General features: G+C 39.8%; 1 long non-coding RNA gene across 3 annotated transcripts; it reads left to right on the top strand.

The window, feature by feature from the left end:
- The first annotated feature begins 1,513 nt into the window (after positions 1-1,513).
- Positions 1,514-7,628, top strand: LOC148126788 (uncharacterized). 3 transcript variants are annotated; one of them, XR_015741576.1, is made up of 5 exons: positions 1,514-2,229; positions 2,927-3,132; positions 3,811-3,924; positions 4,722-4,875; positions 7,110-7,628. It is a non-coding gene; the product is annotated as an uncharacterized LOC148126788 (long non-coding RNA). The 3 variants fall into 3 exon arrangements; XR_015741577.1 differs by lacking the exon at positions 2,927-3,132; XR_015741575.1 differs by lacking the exon at positions 2,927-3,132 and having other exon boundaries at positions 3,808-3,924.
- The last annotated feature ends 341 nt before the right edge of the window (positions 7,629-7,969 follow it).

Here is a 7,969-nt window from a genome sequence, read left to right as displayed (position 1 = left end):
GCAGGGCATCACTCAGAATAGACACCATTTCAGACGAGCTTGTTGTGGGATACCAGATTCCAACCATGGTAAGGATTCAAAAGGATCCAAGTAAGTGTGGCTGTGCCTCCTACTTTCACAGAAGACTGAATTAAGGTTGAATCCGTGAGCTTTTTGTCTGAGTAGATGTGCATTTGACTGCACTTTCAGAAAGGCTACAGGAGCAGATTACCTATCCATCCCTCCATTCCTCCATCCATAACAGGGGGTTGTGGTAGAAAACTGCTGGTAGAAAAAGACCTAATGGTCCATCCAGTCTGCTCTTTTGAGTTTTTAATTTGTGTTTTTCAGGAGGCAACTGGACTTTCTTGGATTGTTTTTTTTTTGGGGGGGGGAGATGTTTCACTTCTCATCCAAGAAGCTTCTTCACTCTGACAGGATAGTGGGGAATGGAAGGATTTGTGTTCCTTGCAGACAGCTCGTCATTTGCCTCCTTTTAGAGCAGGGATGTCAAATTCACATCACGGCTGCATCATGTGACATATCAGGACTTCCCCCCCCCCTTCGCTAAACCGGGTGTGGGCATGGCCAGAATGTGACGCCTCTGGCTCACCGGCTGGGAGTTTGACAGCCCTTGTTTTAGAGGGTCGTTGAAGCACTTGTGTTGAAGCACAACTGTGTCCTCAGGGTCACCTGAGTAGTGCTCCTTGTTCCTCTGGTCTGCAATTTTTCCTCTGGAAATCCATTCCTACACCCCAAATTGTATAGCTAAAAGACTGTAGATTCTCAGTCATCTAGTCATGGTTGCCCATTCTCCACTATCCTGTCAAAGCTGAAGAAGCTTGTTGGGTGGGAAGCAAAACGTCTTCAGAGAAAAAGCCAGAAAGTCCAGTTGCCTCCTGAAAAAAAAAAAACACCTGTGGGACAACCATGACCTGGATGACTGAGAATTTCTACAGAATTTATTTTATTATTTTTTCAATTTTTTTTGTCAGATGGTGGACATCTGTTTATCTCAAGCATATCAAAATATCTATCAATTACAGATAGTCCTTGACTTAGGACCACAGTTGAGCCCAACATTTCTGTTAAGTGAGTTTTGACCAGCTTATGACCTTTTTTGCCCCAGTTGTTAAGTGAATCACTGCAGTTGATAAGCTAGTAACCTGGTTGTTAAGTGAATATCTGGCTTCCCCATTGACTTAGTTTGTCAGAAGGTCCCACGTGACCTCAGGACACAGCAACAGTCATAAGTATGAACCAGATTCCAAGCACCTGAATTTTAATCACATGATCATGAAGATGCTGCAGAGGTCATAACTTAGAAAAACGGTCATAAGTCTCTTTTTTCAGTGCTGTTGTAACCTTGAACGGTCATTAAATGAACTGTTGTAAGTTGAGGACTACCTGTACTTACAGCTGATTTATCGCCTCCGCTGGAAGTTGATTCCAAGCTTCTGCTACTCTCTCTCTGAAGCAATAACTTCTAACATTATTTTTGAACTCCCACCTCTGTAGTTTGAGGTTATGCAGAGTTCTGACAAGAAAAATCCTTTGAATGTATTCTTAGGGACTAGTAGAGAAGATCCAGAGACAGAAAGACAATGTTTTGTCATTCTTGAGATATTTGCAGTTTTCATAAACAATCTCCTCAGTGCTATTCTTACCCTCTTCCTTTTTTTTTCTATTGAAGGAAACATGCGTGGAAGAGGGAACATAAAACCCTTGTTCATAGCTAGAAATTTCAGAAAGAGGAGTTGGATTGGAGATAGAGTACGTGTTGCATTGCCAACAGTGAGACCATAAGGTGGAACAGTTGCATCGTCCTCTTTCTAGAGACCTGTATAGTTTTTTTCTAGCGGTATTTATGTCTAAGGTGAAAACGCTTTATGATAGGAGAGATGGATATTGAATTGTCCGTACTCCAAGCAATAAGTGGGCCTCAAAATTCCCCATTGATGTTGATACTGAAAAATTTTAATTTACAGATCAAACAGTTGAAAGTTGTTCCATGATCTCAATGTCCATCACTGGTATGGTTGATCCACCTACACAAGTACAAGCTGATTTCTGAAATATAGATGTGTGATTAAATTAAAAATCCAACTACCCACAGATTTTTTTAAAAAAATCCCTTCTTCTCTTTCCATGGCAAGGTCTATCCAAGCCTTTTCTGACAGACTTGGGAGTAAACAGGCATGGTTCAGCTTTGGTTACTTATAGTCTATCTTCTCTTCATCACGATGGGAGGTAAGTCCCTAATAAAAATAGGGATATATTGCCAATCTATTATTCCCACCCCGACAAACGTTTCCTGATGTCAATTATACCCGAAGCTCTCTTGGTTGAAAATTACTGATGGTCACCCAGATCTAAGGGAATAAAGCACGAAGCCTGCGAGTTGAGCGCTCGGCAGCAAAAAAAAAGGTTGTTATTGCTGTTAGCATGATAAGATAGAGGTCTTCATTAGGCTCATTGGGAGAAAGTTTTAAATCCCCCCTTCCTATTAAATATTTAATATAGTCAAGGAGCCTTTGCTTCTAAAGTGTGAAAATGGGGATTTTGGCTGCATTAGGGTGAGCCCTTAGCTCCTGGCACTTCAGCTATATATGCCTTAGAAAAAGCCCAATACATTCCCCAGCCAGGTCTAATCTGTAACCAGAGGTTATTTTCATAGAATTAGGGGGATCTCTTTTCTCAGATAGGCTGAGAGAAGAACAAGAAATCCTCTTTATCTTTTACTATATCCTATCAGGTTTGTAATTAATGTGACTGAATCAACAGCCGGGCTTTTCCAGCGAAGATAACACCTATGGCCTAGGAATACTAACTAGCCCAGCTGAGCCCAACATCGATAAGGTGTTTTACAGAACAGACACTTGCAGTGTTGTTTAAACCAAACATTATCTACCATTAATACTTGTTCCTTTTCAACTGTTTGTATTAGTAATATATAGATAGCTTGATGGAGCCCTGATGGCGCAGTGGTTAAGTGCAGGCAAACTCTGCCCACAGCCTGGAGTTCAATCCTGACGGGGCTCAGGCTTCCATCCTTCTGAGTTTGTAAACCAAGGACCCAGATTGTTGGGGACAATATGCGAATAATGCTGACCGACATTGTAAGAAGTGCTGTACAGCATTGTAGGGTTGTATGTAAGTCTAAATGTTATTGTTATTGATACAGATTTCTATATCTCTACTAGAATAACCTTTGTTGGATTTTAGAAACTATAAAACAGGAAACGTGACATTATCTAAATGTTAAGAATAAGAATGAATGGATGGGGTGCAGAATGAACACATTTAAAATAAGTTATTGGCCTGTAGCTTGCTGGGTTTAAAAGCCCTACATGGCACAGGGCCAGGATACTTGTAGAACAGGGATTCCCAACCTGTGGGCCGCAGCCTACTAGTGGGTCGTGAGGGGATTGCAACCAGGCCATGGAAATGGCCAGCGAGCATGCACATTTTCACTTGCGTGAGCAGTGGGCAAATGCATGCACTCCATTTAAGAGCGTGGCAGGCGTGCGTGCAGGCCTCTCATGCATGCATGTGTGCACCAGTGGTGGGATTAAAAAATTTTTTACTACCGGTTCTGTGGGCGTGGCAGGGGAAGGATGATGTAAAATCTCCAGTCAGAGGTGGTATTTGCCAGTGCTCCGAACCACTCAAAATTTCCGCTACTGGTTCTCCAGAACTGGTCAGAACCTTCTGAATACCACCTTTGGTGCACAAGTTTGCTAGCCACTTGTACAAAACCATCCCATCTCCCTTGCCCCCAATTGGGGAACTCTGTTGCAGAATACAATCTTTCTGTCTTTTTCCCAGTAGATACTTTGACTTGTCGAAACTGCATGTCCTCATGGCCAGTGGCTCCTTGCCTTCCTCTTAACAGCTTCTGCCTCACCTCTGAGGGAGTGTGTGGCCACCTGCAAGTCTTCGGAAGTAAGGATTCTTACTACATTCTTGTGACAGAGCTGGCTTTTCTAGGAGTAATGCAGGTGGTCCTTGACTTCCAACCATTCACTTGTAACCTTTCTTGCCACCATGGTTAAGCGAATCGCTGCAGTTGTTAAGTTGGGAGCACATTTGTTACCTGAATCTGGCTTCCCCATTGCCTTTGCTTGTGAGAAGGTTGCAAACTGTGGCAGGAGATGTTGTGGGCCCCATTCCTGAGGGAGATACACCTGGTGGGACCCAGAAGAAGGGCCTTCTCCGTGGTGGCTCCGTCTCTCTGGCACATCATTCCCCCAGGTATTAGAATGCCCCCCCTCACTAATACTCTTCCAAAAGGCAATGAAGACCTAGTTTTGCCAACGGGCCTGGGGAACCCAGAGAGGGATGAAGCCCATCAGGTGGCTAGTGTGATCTGCTGTCATTGGGAGGGGGTGGGAGTTGGTTTTTGATTTTTTGTTTTTTGTTTTCCCAAATTTTGTTCTATTGTACTTTACTAATTTATTTGATTCTTTTTGTTAGTTTTTATTGTTTTTATTTTTTTTGTTTTAAATATGGTTTTACATTGTGTAAGCCGCCTCGAGTCGCCCTGGGCGAATAGGCGGCAATATAAATCAAATAAATAAATTGGCTATGGTATTGGAACTTCCAATGGTCAGGAAATGAACTGTTGTAAGTCGAGAACTGCTTGTCACGGGGACAAAGGACTTTACAAAAATGTGAGATGCATATTCCATGGGAAATTAGTAGGGAGAATTGAAATGTGGTTCCTTTCTCTTTAAATGCAGGTATGCGTCTGGAGAAACTTATGCTAACCTGTTTGGAAGATGAACAGAATAAATGTGGGAGTTACTGGGAAGATCCAAAGACCCATTTTCGATACAAATTGAGTTGCTGTTCTGATCATAATTTATGCAATCGGAAGCCATTTATACGTCCATGGTAGACTTTTCTTTGTAGAGTTGTATAATTAGTCCTCTGGATTGTAAATGAAGATCCAAGGGTTTTTCTTACGTATTTACTACAGGTTTTCCTGAACTCCTGTAATTTCTTGGGAATTTTGTGACTTTTCTGCCCACAAAAAGCTGTTGCTGCAATAGCGGTGTATGCCATAAGGGTAGTCAAATCACAAGATTTTTTTCCCCTTTTCTTTTTTTCTTTTCTTTTAATTACAAGCTTCCAGTTTTAAAATTCTGGCCCTATTTTTTTTTTTTTCTGTTCACTGTTGAAGGGGAATTAATGCTGAGCTGGTTCTTTATTGATCCTAAAGTGCTTCTTTAATAATATGCTTCATAGAAGTTAATTTATTTCCTTAGTGAAATAAGTAAACTAATAATAGTTATTCATGACGAACCATATACAGACTTGTACCGTGAATTGCATTTTATTCTAGATAGTAGGAAAGTCAGTCAGACAAGTCAGTCTGGGAAGAGTGGCATTGCAACATAGGTAGCCCTTGACTTATGACCAAAGCTGGGACCAACTGACTTATAACCAGGGATGGGCTGTTGGGGGTTCGCAAGGGTTCGGGAGAGCCCTTAACTAATATTCTGTACAGTTTAGAGAACCCTCAAATCCCACTCCTGGCTGGCCCTACCCACGCCGCCCCTCCCAGGAATCCCCACACGGCCTGTTTTGGATGCAAGTAAGTGCAGGGCATCCGCAGAGGCTCAGGGAAGGTGAAAAACGGGCTTCCCGGAAGTTCAGGAAGGCTGGAAATGGGCCCATTTCCGGCCTCCAGAGAGCCTCCAGAGCCCAGGGAGGCAGTTTTTGCGCTCCCGGAGGCCCGAGGAAACCCTCTGGAGCCTGGGGAGGACAAAAGCGCTCCCCCGCCATGGCCACACCCACCTGCAACCAGGCAGAGAACCCTTTGCTAAATTTTTTGAAACTTTTTTATGACCTTTACTGTTTATCATTGTATAAAATATAAAGAAAAATAAAAATGGGAAATGAAGGAAAGAAAAAAGAAAGGGGGAAAGAAAATATGAGGTACAAGAGAAGAAAGAAAAAGGCATTGACTCCTGATTCTTTTTAACATAGTACAAGATAACATTACAACCTCAACTTTTACTTTTACATGTTAGTATATAATTACCCATTTCTATAACAACAAATTAATCAGCATAACTAAAGTCAAGGTTTCATTTTTTTTTATTGCAAAATCCAGAAGTTATATCCAAGTAAAACATTAATACATTCTCCTCTTTGAATAGGAGAATATATTTAAGTTTGAATTCTCCTCTTTAAATCAATTTAACCATTTCTGCTTTATCTTCCTTGCTGTTGAAATAATATGTATTTCTATTTGCATTTAATCTTTTTAAACTATCACTATTTATATTAACAAAATTCACTGTATTCTTTCTGATTCTTTAACCTTAAGGGGAAAATACTTTTTTTTCATCCATTTTAAAACACTAAGCTTTTCTTTAAAAAATTTCTAAAATCAAAACATTCTAGTAGATCTTTTTTTAAACTTCTTCTTAATATACACGCTTTAAAGTTCATTTTCAGACCAATAAAATTCCAGCTAACTCCAATTAACTCATTCAATTTATGTTACTCCCTCCAAGTTACCTTCATAGAATATTTTTTTTCTTCTTCTTGCATACATCTTTTTTAAAACTCTAAATTTTTCTTTAAGCTAATACATCTTTTTCTTTAATTTTCTCTTAACATTGAAATTTTCAAATGCATTTTAATAATATTTTACAAACTTTAGAAATTACTTAAGCATTATATAACTTATAAAGGAAAAAATACATTTTCAAACTTTAGATTAAGACTTTCTTTCAATTACGAATACCAGACCGATGAAAATCCACCCTAATTCCAATCATAAGTGCAAGGATCAGCTGTAACCACCTTTCTCAATGATGTTGTAACTTTGAACGATCACTAAATGAATGGTTGTAAGTTAAGGACTACCTGTACTGCAACACAAACCCACCTAAATTTTGTACTTGCATCATGACATGTCACACACCTTCGAAAGGGTCTGAGTTTGAAGTGCAATTTCAACGCTTCTTTTGTCAAAGCAGTGCAACATCTCAGTCTTTAAGAAAAAGAAAAGCAAATTTCAGAGAAGGCCCAAGAATTGAGGAGAGTGAGATAGCAAATCATCTTGATGTTTACTATTTTTTAAAGCAACATCTTGTTTTCTTTTCTTGTCCCAGGAAATATTTCAAGAGCCCAGCAAACATTACACAAGAACAGGAAAACAAGAACAGTAGAAGAATATTAATCACAAAGAAACCAACTCGAAACTCAGCTGGAAGCAGGGCTACCATTTAAAAATAACTTGTATTTGTACCTGAAATGGATCTAAAATATCAGCCTTCTGATTATTAATCAAAATATTTGATTAATAATTCTCAACGGATAACTTCTGGAGCAATCAGTCAATCGAAAGAGATCATGTTTTGCTATTCTAACTTCCATTCTTTATGTTTTCTTTAAATAGAATACACAATGCATAGAAAAGTCACAATGGAAGAGGATATAATTCTCTTACTTCATTAACAAAATGGGCAACTGACCAGACTCCTAACTTGCTTGTCTAATGTAAGGAAAACAGCAATCAGTAGAACAATTAAGGTGTAAGAAATGAACGATTTGGTGGCTTCATTCTTTGACATTGTACGTCTATTGACTGATTCAAGAAACCAAATGCTAAATAAATAGGATCACTGTAATAGTTTACTACTTGCTTGTGTATTTTTATATGCCCTGGGTGGCCAGCAAACAGCAGAATAATTAGCAACAAGAAGCAATTTAAAAATAATTGAAACAACCCAACACACTTGCACCATTCCCATCAAAATACGAGTAGAAAGACCAAAACAAATTGGCCCATGTTTTGAATGACGAAGAAGTCTTCAGTGCCAATGAGGCCAGGTTCATCTGAATGTTGGGGGATGTGGGGAGCAGGTGTGATGTCACAGAAGGCAAACTTCCTGCGTCACATTACATGATTTGTTTAACATAAGGGATCTGGAGTATGCCTACCCTCTCTGATCTCATGGGATGAACAGAA

This window comes from Pseudonaja textilis, chromosome 2 (assembly GCF_049901715.1).
Source record: "Pseudonaja textilis isolate UNSWEBS1 chromosome 2, rPseTex1.2, whole genome shotgun sequence".
Classification (NCBI taxonomy): Eukaryota; Metazoa; Chordata; class Lepidosauria; order Squamata; family Elapidae; genus Pseudonaja; species Pseudonaja textilis.
The sequence above is the reverse complement of the archived record's forward strand: the minus strand, read 5'-3'. Positions and strand labels throughout refer to the sequence as shown.